Source organism: Mauremys mutica, chromosome 1 (genome assembly GCF_020497125.1).
Source record: "Mauremys mutica isolate MM-2020 ecotype Southern chromosome 1, ASM2049712v1, whole genome shotgun sequence".
Taxonomy (NCBI): Eukaryota; Metazoa; Chordata; order Testudines; family Geoemydidae; genus Mauremys; species Mauremys mutica.
The window spans coordinates 80787940-80807754 of NC_059072.1; positions in this window are offsets into that span (position 1 = coordinate 80787940).

Consider the following 19815-nt stretch of genomic DNA (forward strand, 5'->3'; position numbering starts at 1 on the left):
TTGAAACTTCCCAGAATGAACCTTCAGTTTCCTTTAGGTCAGATCAGCAGTAGTTCTTATCTACTTGTTTATAAGCAGTTTTATTGTTTAGACACTCACCTTTGTTGAGTTCATCTCTTTTTATCACATCCTGTATTTAAATACCAAATTCCTTACAGTAGTGTTTCTGTTATCAGTTTATTTTAAATATAAATTTTACTTACAGCTGGATCATTGTAGTTGTTAATTTCAAATTATCTAATGAATCCAGCCCCCCTTTCTTGTTTATGAGCAGCCTTTGATTTTTATGAATTTCTTCATTGCTCAGTGAACATTTCATGCTAATAAATTTCAGCCTCTGGGTTGTTTGCAAACTGTTCATTTTGACTGTTTCCTATTTATGGTGTTTGTTCTTCTAAGTCATAAGCTATTGTCTTGGATTTGTGTTTAGGGTCTCAGATCAGGAAGTTATTTAAGCACGTGCTGAACTTCAAGCATGAGTAGCATGAACAGCTGGGTGCACCTTTTTACAGGCTGAGTTAAAATTACATATTATTCAAACTTATGTGTCAACAAATTTTTCTCTTAAGATAGCTGTAAAAAAGCACTTAAGGGGCCACACATAACAAGGCCTACTATAATCTACCAGAATTTAGCATGTAGACAGAGGGTTCAGCTGGATATTGTAACCATGTGTGTGGAGTGGGGGAAGGCAGAATAAACAAAAACCGAGAACAGGCAGAACAGGGAGATTTGGGACTTTAAGGTAAAAAACTGATTGTTTTGTTCTTGGTTTCTCCTGCATTTGGAAAAGCCATACTCAGTACGTTCCTTGCAAATAAACAAGACTGCATGAAAGAAAATACCAGACTCCATCAGTTCCTACTTACATTGGGAACACCCCTAGGGCCCTGAATTTTAATTAGCTGCTTGGGTCAAACAGAGGCATCAGTCTCATTTCCTTCTTGGGGACAACTCACATGCTTAAAGGTTAAATGCCTTCTTTAATCAGGGCCTAGGTGACTGAAATGCTTTAAACAGGAAAATGACATCAGAGAATAACGAATACTCTGATTCACTTATAAATACTCTTATTTTATGCATATGCTAGTTTCTATACAAATAGCAGCATTTCTCAAACATTTGAGTGAACAAAAACTTATAAATGTGAATTTTCCAACTAGCAACTAAAAAGTAGCATGAACATATTGAAATGGACAGTGAGTTGGCAGTAGACTGTTTGTAAACACGGCTTTGAAACGTCAGTTAAATGCTGTGCAGTTAAAATTAGGGAGAGCTAAATTGCAAGACAAGTTGCAAGGTACTGCCACTATTGGTAAGTGGTTTAAAGGGGTTTGGATGAAAGTAAGATTGACTGTAAATATTCTTTCTTTTTTTTTTTTTACTGTTAGGCGGGACTGTTTGAACAGTTGACCTTGAGTAAGAAGATTATTATACTGCATGGTCATATTATGTAAGATTATGTAAGATTTACAGAAATGTAAGAAATCCTGTAAAATATCAACATAACCATAAAACCCTTTTAACCTAGTTTAAGATGCTTTGATTAATTGTTCATGTTAAATAATCTTTTCATCAGACATTTTTCAAATGAATTATATAACAGATATTATTAAAACTCTTGTACAGTCTGACCTTTAGATCCTGTGGTGAAAATCAGAGTTATATTTTTATACAAAATAAAGACACAAAATAAAGAGTCATACATACATATCTGGTTTTGTGTATGTCCCATGTCATAGAAAAACAGCCAGATCTGAGACTTGGATCTAATAGACTATCAATGTGCCTAAACATTTAATCACATTGGGATAAATTAATTAATGGTTGTGAGATGCCCAGATACCATGGTAATGGGTCCCAAAGAAAAGTTTAATAATTAATTAAAATTAGTTAATTCATCAAAAATGGCTTTTTCACACTCCCTCACACCTAAATCTTAGTATAATATTATCAATATAGGCAATTGCACTCAATATGCAGCACTCAAATTTATCTTAAACACTCAATATGCTTTATGTAGCTTCTAAAATTGATTCAGAACATTAGTCTATTTTTTTAAGCAGATCTAGAATAAAATCCAATGCATTTTATTCAGGTGTTTTCCAGCTTTAAACTGAGCCATTTAAAAAAAATTCCAGGACAAGAAGATTATTTTGTAAAGACATAGAATAAATAGCAAACATACTGTTAACAAATGTGAGAAATAGATCTACAAGTCTTGGAATTACATTATGACAGGAATGTGTTATATCAGCAAAGCATGGCCAAAGCAGTAGATTTCAAGAATAAAATATGGAAGGGAAACACCTTTTTTTGACCTTATAAAGCAACATGAGCACAACTCCTTCTGAGTAATATTTACTTTATACTCTCCGTAAATGTGGAAATAGTCTCCATGTTTGAGAGGAACAATTCCTACCTATCAGTTTATCATAGGCATTTCTAATTCATCCATTGCTGTAGGACCGAGGCACCTCTCCTTTGAAAGGACTACCCCAAAAGAGTCTGCTCCAGCTGGTTGGACTTCTGCGGCTGGTGCTTTTGTATAGGCTTAAATGCTAACAGAGGGAAAGGCTCTAGGTCTGCTTCTCATGGTTACAAGAAAAAGCCTGCTTTAAATTCACAAGACAAATACTGGTGGTGGCAGTCACAAAGGTACGTCTGCAGTGCATGCTCCTTTCAGCAGCACATCGTGTACATATCCACATAGCACCCCCAGCACAGGTATAAATAGAAGTGTAGCCAGTGAGCACATCTCAGGGAAGCAGAGTGAAAAAATGTCTGAAGGCCAGCAAACTAAATCAAGAATTTCTTTTTAGTACAATAGAGCCCTATCTCTGCTGTTGCCTTTGGGTATGCCTCAGCACGCTGAGCCTGGGCTCTGACTCAGGTTTAAGCTGAAGCCCCCCTTCCATCCACATAGAAATCAGTCTGACTCATGTCAGCAACGTCTCTGAACTCAGGCCCAGGGACCTTTCTGGGAGGTGGGTCACGGCCTGATTCCTGCTGTGACACAGGTCAGAGCACAGACACACCATTCCCCTAGCACCGCTGCTTCTTCCCCCAGCCACCATGTGGAATTCAAAATGGACACTGTGAAAAGGAGAAAAAGCTAAACAAGCAGTTATGAAATTTTTACTAGTTACTCACTGATGGTTAAGTATAGGTTGGGCCTCCATATTAATAGCCTCATTTACTCCTGCTGTCTAATAGAGCATACCTTATAAGTCAGCTGCACCCATACTGCCCCAGACCGCCTGTAAACTGAGTCCCCAAAAAACCTGGCTGTTATGAGTCCAAACAAATCAGTGTGTGTATCTGGTCCACTGCTGGCTTTAATATGAGAGTCCAAATTACAGCAGAGTGTCAGTTTGTCTGTGTTAGGAACTCCCATGGCAGTCAGTCGGGTCCGTGCATGGACTCAGGGTACTTGTAAGGAGGCTGTACTGCATCTCCATACTAAATCAGCATCTCGTTGATTTTACCACAAACTTTCATCCATTGCTGGCTGGTGATGAAAACAACTCATGGAATAGGAACTTCAGACAGTTGGTTATGTTCCAGGCCAGGGCATACTTATTAAGGCCACCTCTCTGTAACTCGTGAGCCCACTCCATTCTGATATGTGCTGGCCAGTCTCTAGATGCCTAAATATCTCCTTAACATACACAGATAGCTGTCCACCGTTAGCCTGGAACAGAACTTCATGCTTCTACTTGGGAGACCTGCAGAATATCAGTCTTTTTCAGAGCTTGCCCTACCTGACAGGACTGCACAGCCATTGATTGTAACTAGATCATTTGTAAGTGTTTCCCCCCCACCCTCAAAAACTTGAAGGTGACACCAAAATAATGTCCATTGAAATTTGCATGTATATCTTACCATGATGTATGATGATTTTCAGTGCTGCTTCAAAGGAGATCTGAAATGGCTGGTGTATTTTGTTTGAATAAAATACAGCCCATTGATAAAAACTATCCAATTTTGACCTTGAATTAAAGTAGCCCCTTTCACAGAGTGGGAAATGTATTCTTTTTACCATGGTGTGATAAATGGGGAGTGGGGGTGTAGCTCCCTTTTATGGACACCCAGCCAGTCAGTAGCTATAGAATCCTCCTTAGCAGCTATATCCTAAACTGTAAAGGGTTAAGAGAAGCTTAACCTGAGATGGCACCTGAGCAAGGAATCAATAGGGAGGCTGTACCCTTTCAAATTGGAAAAACTGCTGTGTGTGTGGGTGGTGGTGGTAGTGGGGGGGGGGGGTGTTATTTGTCTCTCGGGCTGGATTGAGAGGAAGGCAGCAACAAGCTGTAAGCTTTCAGCCGGGTATGGGAAATCATCAGTATCATACCTAGAAACTCCTCATTTGGAACCCCAGATATGTAAGTAGCACAGGAAAAGTTAAGACAGATGCGATTAGGTTGTTTGGTTGTTTTGGTTTGTGGATTCCTATGTGCTAACCCCAGATGCTTTTGTTTTGCTTGTAATCTTTAAGCTGAACCCCCAAAAAGTTATTTTTGATGTTTAATCCCTAAAGCTTGAGTTTTCAGGTTTCTTTCTTTTTTAAATAAAATTTACCTTTTAAAAAAAAAATCCTTTGATTCCAAAGTCCTTACAGGGTTGGTCTGTGCTCACACTGCCTCCCCAGGAAAGGGGGTGAAGAGGCTTGGGGGGATATTTTGGGGGGATAGAGATTCCAAGTGATCCTTCCCTAAATATTTGTGAAAATCACTTGATGCTGGCAGCAATATCTGTCCAAGGCAGAAAACTGTGCCTTGGAAAAGTTTTAACCTAAGCTGGTAAAAGCTAAGCTTAGGGGGTCTTTCATGTGGGTCCCCACATCTGTACCCCAAAGTTGAAATTTGGAGGGTATATCCTGACACATGGTAAGACAATTATGCGCTTTTTCTTTCTTCTTCCAAACCCCTTCCACCTCCACAGGGCAAACAGATAGCACCAGGAGGCTGGGAGAGTGGTCTCACCCACTGTGAGCAAGCAAAAAGAGTCTGAGATGAGCTGATGCAAGAGCAGCTAGATAACACTAATTGGTGGATAGAGTTCCAGAAGGACGAAATGGAGTATGAAAATGATAAGGGTGCAAGAGGTGGAAAGAGAGATTGAGGCTGTGCAGCCCAAGTAGAAATTGGCAGACAGATTCATGAAGCATGACGATAAGTTGAAGAAGAAAGATAGAGTGCAGCAGAACGAGCTGTTTGAGCAATTACTTGCACTCATGACTACCAGACTGCAGGTTCCAGTGCCACCTTCTGATCCTGTTCCACATCCTGAGTCCCCTCCAAGCTGTCATGCCCTGTAGACTATTCAGCTTTTGGAGAATTCAGGGGCTGGCTGGACCATGTCACAGGCAATGAACAATAGCATATGAAATGGACAAATATACCCTGTGCATTCATCCACTCTCCTCCAGTCTTGGTCTGCATGTGCAAAATGCACCAGAAAAGCCAAGAAGAACAAAGGGCCAAGGGGTACCCAGGAATAGCTGGACATGTCATTTGGGTAACCTGAACCTTTCACTGAGTTTGTTTATTGTGCTGTACATTTTCATGGCAGCTGCTCTGCCTTTCTGGTTCTTACATTGGTTTGTAAATACCCGTGTAACAAAATGTTGAATTTGCACACAAGGCTAGAATAGCAAGTTTTATTATATGTAATGTTAAAAGTGGCACAAACTGTAATGAATGTCATCATAGTAATCCATAAACTGTGAAGTGCAGTATTGCAGTGGCCAGTATTGATAAAATGCATAACACTTCTCCATAACTTCAATGAAAGCATGTACAAAGTTTAAACCACATAATACCAACACATTCACAAAAATCATACAAAGCACAACCTCAAAAACCATTTCATTCCCCCTCATGCATGAGAGTGTGCAAACCCATTATATGGGTGCACAAAGCATCCCTGATTTCCAGCCCCTACTCCTGTGGACCCAGCACCAGTCATGACAGGTGCACAGTCTGGCTGTCGGTACCAGGTCAGAAATCCAGCAGTCTTGAATCTACTCCTGGTGAAAAGGTTCCCTTTCTCCTCTCAGACATTGTGCAGAACACAGCGGGCCCCAATAATGTGTATTGCATTGATGACACTGGCATCCAAATGGTTTTGAAAGCAGTACCAACAGAGTTTCAATCTGCCAAATGCACATTCCACCACCACCCTACAGCTACTGAGCATGTAGCTGAACCTTTTTTTACCAACTCCATTTACAACAATGTCATTTGGTGGGAATGATGTCCCAGTTTGTTCAGGAAGGTAAAGCCCTGAGCTCCGGAACACCCTGACACCATGCAGCCTATGAGTGCATCCCATGTTAGTTCATGTATCTGCCCCTGTGGTCAACTAAGGCCTGCATAACTATAAAGGAGTATTCTTTGTAGTTTATTTAATTATGTGCTCCACATGGAAGGTAAATTAAAGGCATATGATTCTTGTCAATGGTCCAGGCACAGTTTGGGAAGGCCATTCTCTTCCCAAAGCCAGCAATAGTTTCAGGAACATTGGTAATGCTCACCATCTTTGGGTACATCACAATCCTGATAATCTCACAAACCTATCCCACAACAACCCCTATAGTTGATTCACCAGCTCCAAAATGTTTAGCCACAGACCTGTAGCTGTCTGGGGTGGCCAGTTTCCAGATGGCTATAGTGACCCACTTCTGGACCGACGTGGCCTCTCTCTTATGGGTGTCCAGGTGCTGGAGGGTTGGGACAAGCTGATCACAAACCTCCAGGAACATCTGGTTCTTCGTGTGAAAGTTCTGGAACTACTGTTGGTCATCCCAGGTCCACTTAAGGATGTGATTCCCACTAGTCTGATGGTGGCCCTGCTCCAGAAGTGCTGGCCTATGTAGGCAGAATCTGCAGCTAGGCAACAGGCATAAGCAGCATCAGCTGGTCTCAGCTGGCATGTCGGTATTCTCCTCTGAGACGAGTCTTCTGAAGTTCAAAAACTGTCACCAAAATGTCCACCAGCGTATTCTAGATGCTCTGCCTGATTCCTGACAGTGTGAGGTAGAGAAGTTCTTCCTCTGGGTCAGGATCCATGTTTATGGCTCTGGAGTGTGTGTACAGAAAATGGCTTAGCTGAATGTGTTCATGGGCTAAAGCCATCCAAAACAGCATGCACATCATTCAAACTTAGATGCCCCGCCTCCACTGAGTGTACACTAGAGTAAGATTTTTTTAAAGTGTTATGGCTTTCTTCAGCTGGATTTTTTTTCTGCAGGAGGGGGAAAAAACAACAACAAAATCCTGAATGTTCAAGAATCTCATTGGGCAATTCAAAATCAGCTGATACTTGACACATAATTACCAGGTTATCCATTGCAATTTGCTATAAAAATAAGACAAGGATGTACTTGCTGTCCACAAAGAGATCTTTCTGGTAACCTTTTCATGTTGCTTGTATTAAAAAAATTATCCTGGGATTTTTTTATTATTATTATTGAGGGCTGCACTCCCCCTTGGCAATCATGCCACCTCTTGAATGAATTACTTGTGACATTTCACTCAGAATTTGAAGCATGCAGCCAAATCTGGTTTCGGGCAACTTGTACTTGCTGGTTTCATTCACTGAACAGGCAAAATATAGGAAAATAAGAGATTAAAAGAAAGAAGAAAATCCACTACTAAAATGGATGCATGGTTTTCTGCCTTTTTTTTTTTTAAGTTCAAAGGCTGGTGATTGAAGAAATGAGGCTGGATGGCTTTGTGGATAGCATTACTCTGAACTCTCAGATGATTCTGGTCTAGTCTGAGATGAAGTTTCTGTAGTAGGTTAAACTAGGTCACAGCTTTTAGGCTGCTTGAGCATCAATCTTTAACCCAAACCTACTGTACTCCATCTTTTTCTAATAACTGAGAAAACTGGAGCAGTTTGGGAATTGCAGCTTGAGGCCCGAAAAAGGGGTTGTGATTGTCCAATAGTGAACTGAATCTTACTCCTGTTGAAATCAGTGGAATTATTCTGGATTTACATTGGTGCACCTGAAAGGGTGTAGTACATTGCTTTTTTTGGTCTTAAGGTCACCATTTAGATGCAGGTTGGAACTCAGAGGACCAATGTATCTGCTGTAAAACAGGAACAGTCAACACGTATTGTGTTGCTTTTCAGATTTCTTTCCTAATTTATGAAGGTTGTGAGGGGGAGACAACAATCTGTACCCAAGAGAAATGCAGTGAATCAGCTTGTTCTTTATGGTGAAATGTTCTCTTACGCAGATGCTGTACCTCTCAGAAAAAACAACTAAACTGCAGATCCCACTTTAATCAAGCTGGGTTTTTAAAAAAATAACTGTCGTTTTAACCCAGCAATGTAAACGACAGACTTTAGCCCCTATTGCAGTATGTGGTATCATTTTGAAACTCTGAATTGAAACACTCATTGTGCAGCTGAAATCCTTGGCTTTGGCTGCAGGACAGGTTAATCAGACTGGAATACTATGGGTTAGGGACAGTGTAGATCCATCCCATCCCAGGGGAATCCTGGGTTGGTGGGATTCCTTCCTGAGCACCTCAGTACACAAGCGGAGTGTACCGGTTGGAACTCCCTTTTAGAAAGTGCGGCATACTATACATACACAACCAGCCCGCTTTGTCATAGCCCCACTTCCTGTCCCTCCCTTTGGGATGTCTTCACTGCCAAGGATACGCAGAGGGTATAGCCGCTGCCCTCTAGAGGGCACAAGTGTTACAACTGTAGTTAGTTGTGGGACAGGGAGAAGGAGAGTGCTGCTTGCAACATCTACTCCATCACGGAAAGCTGCAGAGCAGCCAAAGACAACTTGGCTCAGCTGAAGTATCATCAGGAGGTGCCTGTAGGTCAATATGTAAATGATTTGAAGAGGGCAATGGAAATACAGCAGCAATAGCATGTTCTCTTACATTTATATGGCTTTCTTTGTAATAGTCATGCTTCAGAAAAGAAACAGTGTATGAGATGTTCCTAACATGACTGTGGGACCTAGCAACGTGGCTAGGTCCTACTCATTGTCCACTGAACAATGCGGGAGGGTAATGCTGGAAGCTCCTCTTTCATGAGGCTGTCATCTGTGATGCCTCACTGGACACAATCCTCTGCTGTTCAACTTTAATGTAAAATCACTGTGGGATGATACTCATCTGCATGTCTCCTTCTCACCTGATCCAGACATGGCAGTTGCCAGGCAATCCCAACATCTGGTAGAGCTTGCAAGGAGGATAAAAGCCAGATGGCTGAAGCTCAACCCCAACAAGATGGATGTAGTGCTGACTAGCAGTGGGAAGCACTCTGAGGATATAGTGAACTACATCTAGAACCACAAATCACTTGTGGGGATCTGCCCCACCACTGTAGAAGTGATTAGTGGTGTCTGGGTATTATCAGGCTTATTTCAGTGCCTACATTGCCAGGTTGCTTCTGTGGCCAGACTTCATTTATTTATTTATTTAAATCTGGAAATGAAATCATGCCCTTACTCTTCGATTTGGATTTAACTGTGGTCAATTAGCCTGATGTGACTTTTGCAGCCTCTCATGGCACCCAGCTTGTGCAAGATGCAATTCTTGCCTTCTGAGTGATATGGGCCAGTGAAATCATGCTGTATTTGTCCTCTGCTCTCTGTGGTGGCTGTCTGGAGACTCCAGGGTGAAACGCAAAGTGCTATATATTTACAACATACTAAATGGCCAGCTCTCCATTTCTGACCTCTATCTTATTATCCCAATGGCAAAACTCACAGTATCTGACAGCAGGAACTTCACCTCTGGAACACACTTCCACTAGAAACAAGCCTAAAAGCAAATGTGGCCTGTCAAAAAGAGCTGTAAAATGCATCTCTTTGAGCAGGCTTCCCACTCATTAACTATGAAACCCTAGGCTTTTAGGGCCAGCTTTTAAAGGTATTTAAGTGCCTAATGATGCAGAAGTCAATGGGAGTTAGGCACCCTGGCACATGTGAAAAGCCCAGTAGGCACCCATCCGCATCTTTAAGTGCCTACATGTCTTTAAAAATCTGGCCCTGAGCCAAATGGCTAGACTAGCTCCTCTCTATCTTAAAAATGTGGAATGAAGAGAAGCATGGTATTTTGGTTCCTTTTATTGGGAATTGTTAAAAATCTAGTTTATTTCATGTAAAGAGATCCCAGATCTGTTATCAGGATAACAGAGGAGCAATTTATAAACTCATGTAATACATTATCTATGCTAGTAGAAAACTGCGCGTACAGCTATCGCACCTCTCTGGGCTAGACCATCTGAAGTATAGTGCGGGTAAAGTGGTGGTTAAATCCTTGTGCTCACAGCTTATTTTATGGAGGGTTCAAAGAGTTTAACCTTTCATAGTAATATCCAAATACAGTATGTTCATGTCAGGTTGATTTGACTGTTTGGTGCTGTCCTGGATTATTTTGGCTGAACTCCATAGAGATGGTGCGCAATCACAATACTTAAGATACAGATACACATTGAGATTTCAACCCAGCTGATGAAGATCAGAGACATTTAGATCCAAGGTTTCAGTTTGGGCTCCTCTCTGCCAAAAATGCAGTTTGGAATTTTTTTTCTAACACACCCCTTGTCTGCACATTCAGGGCAGCAACAGCTGTCAGTGTCAGCATTAATAGCTTGCCACCCAGAAAGACCAGGTAAGCACTTGTTTGTTAATTATTATTTAGGATAATCAAACTAACCATTTAAAACATTTTTAAAGTGCTTCCCAAATATATTTGTATTATTGTGGCCTGGTTCATTGCTATGCAAGTTATATTGGGCCAGATTTTTACACCATTGCTCTTACCAAACAGCAGCTTAATCTGCAAGGAATCCTATTGAAGTTAGTGGGACGACTCGTGTTGCAAGAGTCTATTTACCAGGGATAGAGGTATCACAATCTGACCCTATGTGAAAAGTCCAGATTCCATTGTTTATGTCAGAAACATGAACATAAATGATGACATTTGCATTCAGTAATAAGCAATCCAATGCAACAGCCAATGAATTATCGAGCACCTGTAGTTTCTACAAATTTTACTTACCAAATTCTAGTATGAACAGTTAAATTTAAAACAAATTGTTGGCCTTAAACCTGCAAACATTTGAACTTATGTTTAACTGTGAGCACAAACAGTCCTATTGAATTCAGTGAGGCTTTGTATGCGCTTAAAGTGAAGCATGTGTTCAAGTGTTTGCAGAATCAGGACCTATGCAGGCAGAAGGGAGATTTTAGGGTAAAATAAGTCTTTTCCAAGTTATGCATGACTGACCTGGTTTACAAGATTATACCATTGAGTTTAAAGGATATTTCCCACCTATGTATTCAGAATGATGCTCATACATGCAGTTTCGCTCAAAGGTGTGACCATCTCTTGCATGTAGTTTTCAGGAAAATTCCCATGAATGAGCTGAAATGTATGTTTATGTCATGATCCAGTCTTCTCCCTCCCCCACACACTCACTTCAGTTTTTATTCTATCAGTTCTTTATTGGCTGTACATCTTGTCAATCATTCAATGAAGTGGCGGTGGATCTCAAACATTCTGTGAGCTTTCTTCAACTCTTGTAATCATAAGGGAAAGTGGGTGCAAGAACCAAATGGTACCAAGTGGAGTCATGACCCTCTCTGCATTCTTTCTATTTATACCAAAAGTCTCATTTAAACACTGTTATGGACCTAGGATTATGACATATGAAGCCCAGAAACCTCAGAAGAACCATTCCTGTATTTTCTCTCCTTCATTTTCATTATATCCCTCTGGCCTTCTCTGGCACTGATAATTTAGGAGAAAAAAAAAAGCATACCCTGAAACCTGTCATAAATAATTATATAGCTCTGCAGTCCTCTCAGCAATGATTTTGGTTCAGCAGTTATTTTTGAAACATGCCAGCACTAATGCACTTCTTAAAGTGCTTCCAGTTATTTGCTTTTTGTGAACAGTGGTGAATTTTTCCACTGACATTTTTGTCTGAGAGCTAGGTGACATGGAGGCAGGAAGATCCTGCATTTTAATTTATAGGAGATTGGGGTTTGGATGGGGACTTACTATCTGCAGCTTAGTCCAAATGAGATTGAAATAACATTAGTATAATCAGGAAAGTATGGTGTTTAGATGTTGCTTGTAATTATTAGAACTGGGAGCACTGGCTGTTGGGAATCTGAAAGGACAGGAAACAGGAAGGAGTGGGGAGGAGTTGAGGATGCAGAGTGAGAGTTACAGAGGGTGCAACAGCAGCTTGGTAAAGAGGTTTCCACTTTAAAAATAAAGTCCTGTTGAAATTTGTTAGTACCTTGCCTGGTTGATACAGCAGAAAGCAACCAGAATGATTGGCAAGGATTATATTGACACCCTGATTGAGTAATTGCATCTGCCATTTATTACAAAGGCAGATTCACAGCTTGGTGGTCTTAGACTCTTATTGGATCAGGGGCTACAACTTGCTGATCAGGTAGCAGTTGTAGCCAGAAGCCTTTTATTTTGACCATTTATCTCTCTTGCTATCACAGCACCTATCGTTATACTCTTGGATGCAGACCTTGCTGTGGTTATCCATTCGTTTGTTACCCTGAGATTGCACTAATGTAATGTGCTCTACATGGGGAATGTATCTTGAGACTCTCTGAAAACTGAGCTACTATAGAATGTAATGACCCTCTTATATGATGTGTTCCACACAAATAATGCATTACTCTGGTGCTCTGGGATTGGCACTGCTGCCTGTTAATTTTCATGTGGCATTACAGTGTTGGTTTTAACCTATAAAGCTGTCAATGGGCCTTTGTTACCTGGTTAACTAAGAGACTGCAAAACCACCACTGTGATGAACCAAGACCGAAATATCTGCATCTCCTACAATAACCATCAAAATATTGACAGATAGGTAACTTGACTTGCCTACGATTCAGGCTACTGTTTAATACCAAGATATGATAGCTGAAAAAAAATCAGAATTCATTGCATGACTGATTACAGGGAGTCCCAGAGTTTGCAAGAAGGGAATAGGACAACGGGACCAGAAGAATGCCTCTAAACCTCCTGGAATATTTTATTTGGATGAAAAATAGACAAATACAGCATAGAAATATTTATAAATACTTTTGCAAAAAGTGCAATTCACTTCTGATTTTTGCAACCCCTTTAATTTGCATATTTGCAAACATCTGAGCTAGTTAGATTTATTTGGAAGAATATCTTCAGACAACAAAAGCATTGCAAGTTTTGGATAAATGCATAAAAGTATTTGTAAAGGAAATGTCAATAAAAAAATCACACAAAGGTTTCATCAAACAATTATGATTATTAACAGAACTTGCAAACAGCAAGAACTCATGCTTAGGATACTTTACTCATCCAGAGGATAGAACAGAAACAATACACTGACCAAATACAGCATGCATAACAAATCACTAACAGAGCAAATTGTCTATAAACAAAACCTATTCTTCAGACAATAATGAATAACAAATTCATACAAAGTCATTTGTGGATAATTTTTGAATGAAAACAAGAGCTAATTTTGTCAGAAATTATTTACAGAATATTTTGTCCAGTTCTAGTTGGGGATACCATGAAAGGAAGAAACCTTTTAAGGTGTATGTGTGGTGGTGGTGAGTACCTGGGTTGGAAATCTTAGTGCCACAGATCTTGTTGTGAACAGCAGATTGAGAGACTGGGAGATAGTCAAGGTCAGGGGAGGATACTCCTTCAGACTGCTCCAAACATTTTAAATAGTTTGAATATTTCTGGAGTAGGGGTTGAAGTTCTGGCCAGACTTTCTTTTTCCAGAATGGTTTGTTTATCACTAGCCATGAGCAACAGAAAATGTGATGGTGTGGGCTGATGATAACAAATCAGGAGATTTCTGTTCATTTATCACAAGATGTAACTTTAAAGTGGATCTGTTATGGATATTGAGATCTATTTTTCTTATTAGTAGATTTAAGGGTGGTTGAGGTAATGAATATCTTTAAATAAAAAATCATAATGGGAAAAAAGCCCCTTCATACCTGTGAGGTGGTGACTCTGAGGTAGACTCAGTACAGATAAAGGTATGGCATGAGCACCGCAGGAGGTATACCTCAAAAGGTTCCTTATCTCTTTATGGTGGGATTTTCAAAAGGATTTAAAGCAGCTAGGTACCCAACTCTGAAAGTTAATGGCAGTTGGCAACCCAACTCCATTATGCCCCTTTGAAAATGACAGCCTTGAATGGTAGCATATCTCTCTTCCTCAGAAAGTAACCTCTTTTGCAAAGGAAACCAGCATAGAGTTTGCAGCTGATTAAGGACCCTGTGCTTGTCTGTTGATTACATGTGATGAGTGTCGACATCAGCACTCAGCCAAGCAGGGCGTTGGTGAGACTAGGAGACAGGGCGATGTGAGGAATAAGAATTTGCCTGTATCCCATAAAATGCCTTTGCAATTCACAACTACAAAAATCAAAGCAGACACAGGCCAGCTGCATTCTTAGGGCCAAATTCTCTGCTGGTGTAAGTTGGCAGAGCTCTGTCAAAGTCAATGGAGCTCCACCACTTGTGGAGAATTTGGAGGCAGATTTTCAATGGCATAAAGGGGAGTCAGGTGCCCAACTCTTATTAACATCCAATAACTTTCAACGGGCATTCGGTGCCTAATGGGACTTTGTACCTTTGAAAATCTCCCTCTTGGCCCTTAAATTATATTTTCTTTTTACTAGGTTTCACTGAGACATCTTTCTACTCCACCTGGAAATTTTGGTGCTGTTTTAGAATATTCATCCTTCTCTAACTGCATCATTCCAGTTTTGAGAGCCTAATTGTCCCTCCATTTCCATGGGCATATAAGGTAAATCTGGGAGCACAGCCTTCATTTTACTCTCGTCCCATTGAGGCTCTTTCACAGATGGATTGGAAGGTTGGAGTTGTGTGTGTCTACTGAAGGTGGGCCTGGTCGGGCAGCTCTCCACCATGTCATCCACTCTAAGCCTTGTGGGGATTGCAATTAGACCTAAAGATCAGCAAGGCAGAATTATAGCTTGCTGGAGGCCCTTTTTCACAAGGAAATACCCCATGAGGGTGATCAAGAGACAGCAAGTCTCTAAAGGGACCAATATTGATATAATTAAGTGGTGGCTGAGAGGGTGTGGGCTTCCACAAACCTCAGGATAGCTCAGTTCAGGGAGTCAAACACAGTGTCTGTCCAAAAGGGGGCAGCCAAGGAAACTCCACAAGTGGCAACTCCCTATCTTTTGACCGCACAGTGCACGTTCTGGCCCTGTGGCAGTCCAAAGCACTGCTCCTGCATAGACTCTTTCCTCCTCAGGCTTAAATCCAGTGGGTTGCGTTGAGTAGGAGATTGACGCTTTCAGATCCATCCCACAGTGAAGACGAGCCCATACCACAGCACCATGCACATCATTTGCCACAACACAAGTACCAGTGTGTTTTCCACAACTGATCGGGTATTTAAATCCATGACCCCAAGGAGGGAAAAGAATGGGGGAAGGACTGAAGAGTAAATTCCACAGCTACTTGGCCTGTTGATGAAAATGAGGGGGGGGAGGAGGTCTTTAGTTTACACTGCCGCCAGTCCTTTAACCTTTGCAAGAATAAGCATTTACTCCAAAAATTTCCAAAATAATAATAGGGAAGCTGTTTAACCACAAAACTATCTCCACCAGCTGCACTGGCTTGCTTCCGACATCTGGGCTCCAAAATGGGTAATGGAGAAAATTCTGAAAACTCTATTTTAAGAACTCTGGTACTAAGCAGAATGGGGAGAAAAAAAATCCACATCTTTACTGAAATCAGAGTCTGCTGAAAACATTTCTGTTTGCCTGCCACAATTCACCAAGCAGCCTAATGTGCCAGCTATTAGTACCCAGCAGAGAGCATGTTTGCAGCTATTCAGCAAAACTATCACATGCCCCTAGTCAAGGCACGGCTGATCAGCTACTGAGCACTGGAGCTGATGAGGAAAGAGTTGTTAATAAAAGCAACAAAAACAAAATGGAGACTGAATTTGATGGGTTTTTTTTCAATCTAATGTATGGTATTTTACAACTGTCAAGTATGACTCAGAAAGTGCTGTGCCAGCATGGGGTCCTTGCGAAGTTTTCATCTTTTGCTCCATCCTTAGATAGCACCATTAAGTGTGGCTGACTTGTAGTTTTTTCTTTGCCGCTTTTATCAAGTGTCTTGGAGAGAGAGTTGTTTGTGGGTGGACAGGGACCTCAGTCCAGGGGACAGGATAAAGAGGATTCTCAATAGCCACTGAGAAATAAGTATGAAATGGTGATGCCAGGCTTTCTGAGAACTCCTTAGACATGTTTATTGTATGCAGTGTTGTTGCAGAAGTGCTGGTCCCAGAATATAAAGGAGACAAGGAAGGTGAGGTAATATCTATTATTGGACCAACTTCTGTCAGTGGAAGGTAAAGTTTCGAGCTACACGAAGCTCCTCTTTATTTATTATTCTTTATTGCAGAAAGGAGGCCCTCCTGCTGGCAAATGTGGCATGGATACCAGTGTAGGAGGCAGCTGCCCACTTGTTAGTCCTCACAAATTGGGCACTGCCCAGTCTCAGGCACCACTAATCTAATACACAGAGTTTCAAAATCCAGCTTGTCCTTTTGTAACACATGGACAGAAATCTATTCACACTAGCATTTCTCTGCATTTTTAATAATTTATCTCCAGACTTATTACTGAGAGATTGTATTACTTGTTACAGTGACATAAGAGCCAGATCTCCCTCAGACACAACACAGATGGGTCCAGATCCTGAGCCAGCAAAGTTTTCTTTGTGCTGCTGGAGCAACACAAAGTGACCTTAAAACTCCCCTTAAGATTCATTTGAGGATTTCCTTCATGTAGGGCAGTCCTGGACTGGCATAAAGCCAGCAGAGCTTATTTTACCTCAGCCCCCTAGCCTACCACCCCATGGCACAAGGGGTTTTTTGGGGTAAGCTGCAGGAAAGGGTGAAACATCACCTATCAATGCAGTCCCTAGGGAACTATTCTAGAGCATGTAAAATAACATAACCTTATGCCTGCTTGTTAACTTGCACTGAGGGCTGGTTACACTCACAGCTTCCACAGCATCAGCATCAGGGGAGGTGTGAAGACAGCTTTTGCCTCCCTCTCCCCATAGCTGCATCTAGTTCATGCTCAGCACAGCGAGGATTGAGCCCATGGACCAGTGAGTTATAATGAATTCATTGGAATAGCCAACAAACAGCCAATGTGAGAAAAGCAACTAACCGATTCCAGTGTGCTCCCCCTCTTTGTAAAAATATGCCTGGGGGTGAGTGGGAGGGGGAGGAAATAAGGCTCCAACTGTGCCCTTTCATTCCTCTCAAGATTGTCTACTGTCTGGGCCCCTGGACAGGACAGGGTGATGTATTTAGCTATGTAATCAAAAGGAAATGTCAGTTACGCTAAAGTATATTTGGAATAATTGCACTGACATCAGTGACAGGTGATGTAATAGACACTCTAGTGTCTATTATTTTCTGTGTTTTGCTATATGTTCTACCATATTGCTCGAAGGTCAAAACCAAAACAGCAAAGAACCGTTTCTGAAACTTTGGGACAGAGCCTGATCTCAGTTACACTAAGCATTGGAATCTGGCCCAGTGTTTTGTTTTCTAATGTTCTGCTTTTAAACTGTGGAGAACAACATGCATTAATGAAGATGAATGCCAAGTATTTTCCAGAGGATGTCACAAAACAATACAGAGTGCATAGAGTCAAAGAATCAGAGAAGTCAGTATGGGAAAAGACACGCTAGATCATGGGTGTGCAAACTTTTTGACCCGAGGACCACATCGGTGTTGCGAAACTGTATGGAGGACCAAGTAGGAAGGCTGTGCCTCTCCAAACAGCCTGGCCCCTGCCCCCATCTGCCCCCTCCAACTTCCCGCACCCTGACTGCTCCCCTCAGAACTCCTGAACCATCCAACCCGCCTTGCTCCTTGTCCGCTGACCGCCCCCTCCTGGGACCCCCGCCTCAACCGCCCCCCAGAACCCCACCCCCTATTCAAGCCCCCCACACCCTGTCCCCTGACTTCCCCCCCGAGAACCTCCACCCCATCCAACTGCCCCCGGCTCCCTGTCCCCTGACTGCCCACAGGAACTCCCTGCCCCTTATCCAACCCCTGCCCCCTTACCATGCTGCTCAGAGCAGCAGAAGCTTGCAGCCCCTCTGCAGCCAGCCACACCACCTGCGCTACCCGGCAGGAGCGGCGGCCCAGACCGCTGGCAGCGTGGTGAGGTGAGGCTGTGGGGGAAAGGGAACAGCATGGGAGGGGCTGGTGGCTAGCTTCCCCAGCCAGGATCTCGAGAGCCGAGCAGGACGGTCCCGCGGGCCGGATAGTTTGCCCTCCTCTGCGCTAGATTGTCTATTATATCACCTGACATTGAAGTCAGTGCAATTATTCCAAATATACTTTAGTGTAATTGACAGCAGAATCCAGTCCAGTTTTTCTTTTGTCCAGTGGATCTAGGTTTGTAGGATTGAACTGTGTTTTTCCATGATTTGTTTCTTTAGCGAAGAGATGTCTTTTCATATGAGATCCAATGTTACCCCGCCCACATGCTTTTCCTCTGATTATAGTGATAGAAATTGTGAGAAAAATGAACAAAACATGAATATCCAGTGCTGTCAAAAGTAAACTAGCAGCCTAGTGTGACTTAATTAATGGTTTCTTTTAGTTTCCAACTCCAGAGTGACCTGTATTCCCAAGCATAGCTCTCAGGGAATGTGTAACAATTACTTAATTGGAAGCAGCTCACTTATGGAAGTGTCCCCTTATACAGAGAAAGGGTCAGATGACAGCACCTTCACATTTGTCATTTGAAAATGTGAAAGACAACACTTGGGAATTCCAATGTACCTTGCTCCTATTGTCTACTTAGGAAGTCCCCTTAAAATACAATATATGTTGAGTACAGGCCTTGTCACCTAAATATGGGCTGCTTTTGGCTCCAGTTGCAGAGGAATCCCCAGAGCAGGTGCCACATTAAGTCACCCTACATGCTGCTTCTCCTGGCTCAAAGTCACTAAGGGAATGTCTACACTGCAGTCAGAGGCATGATTGCAGCTCAGGTAGGCATATCCACACTAGCTTTAATCTAGCTAGGGTGGCTAAAAGTAGCAATGAAGATGCAGTGGCATAGGCTTCAAAGGGGGTTGTACAAACCTGCCCAGCACCAGGGGTCCATACTCATGTTGCTAGACTGTGCTGGGGTCCATACCACTATGTCTTCACTTCTGTTTTCAGTTGTGGTAGCTAAATTAGGAGTTAACATGGGAAGCATTTGGATAACACATCTCACAATTCCTGAACACCAGGAAACTAACCCCATCCATAAACACATTCTTACCTCAGAAAGCTTTCAGGCTCCTACTTGTATGCAGTGCAACTTAATTTTGCTTTCACAGGGAAGTCGCTTAGTGCTTGGAGGGAAAACATATTAGATTTTCATACTAGTGTTAATTTATGCCACATTTCCTTTCTATTTATAACTGAAACATTCTAAATTGGCAACCATTAGATGCAAATATATTATAATCTAACAGAAGGCAAAATATTCAGTAAATCTGATTTAATTCAGGGAAAAAATCATTCATATATGGCTGACTAATGGTCCTGCAGTTGCAATTTGTAGAAGACAATTTACTGAAAGAACTGCTGATGACTTGTGGAAAACTCTGAAGATTAGTACATTTAGATATAATCCCTCTGTTGTCGCTATGTCTCTTATTACATTCTCTTTTATTTAGAACAGTTGCCTAAATAAAGGATTTTTGTTACTTTAAAGCATTTTTGATCT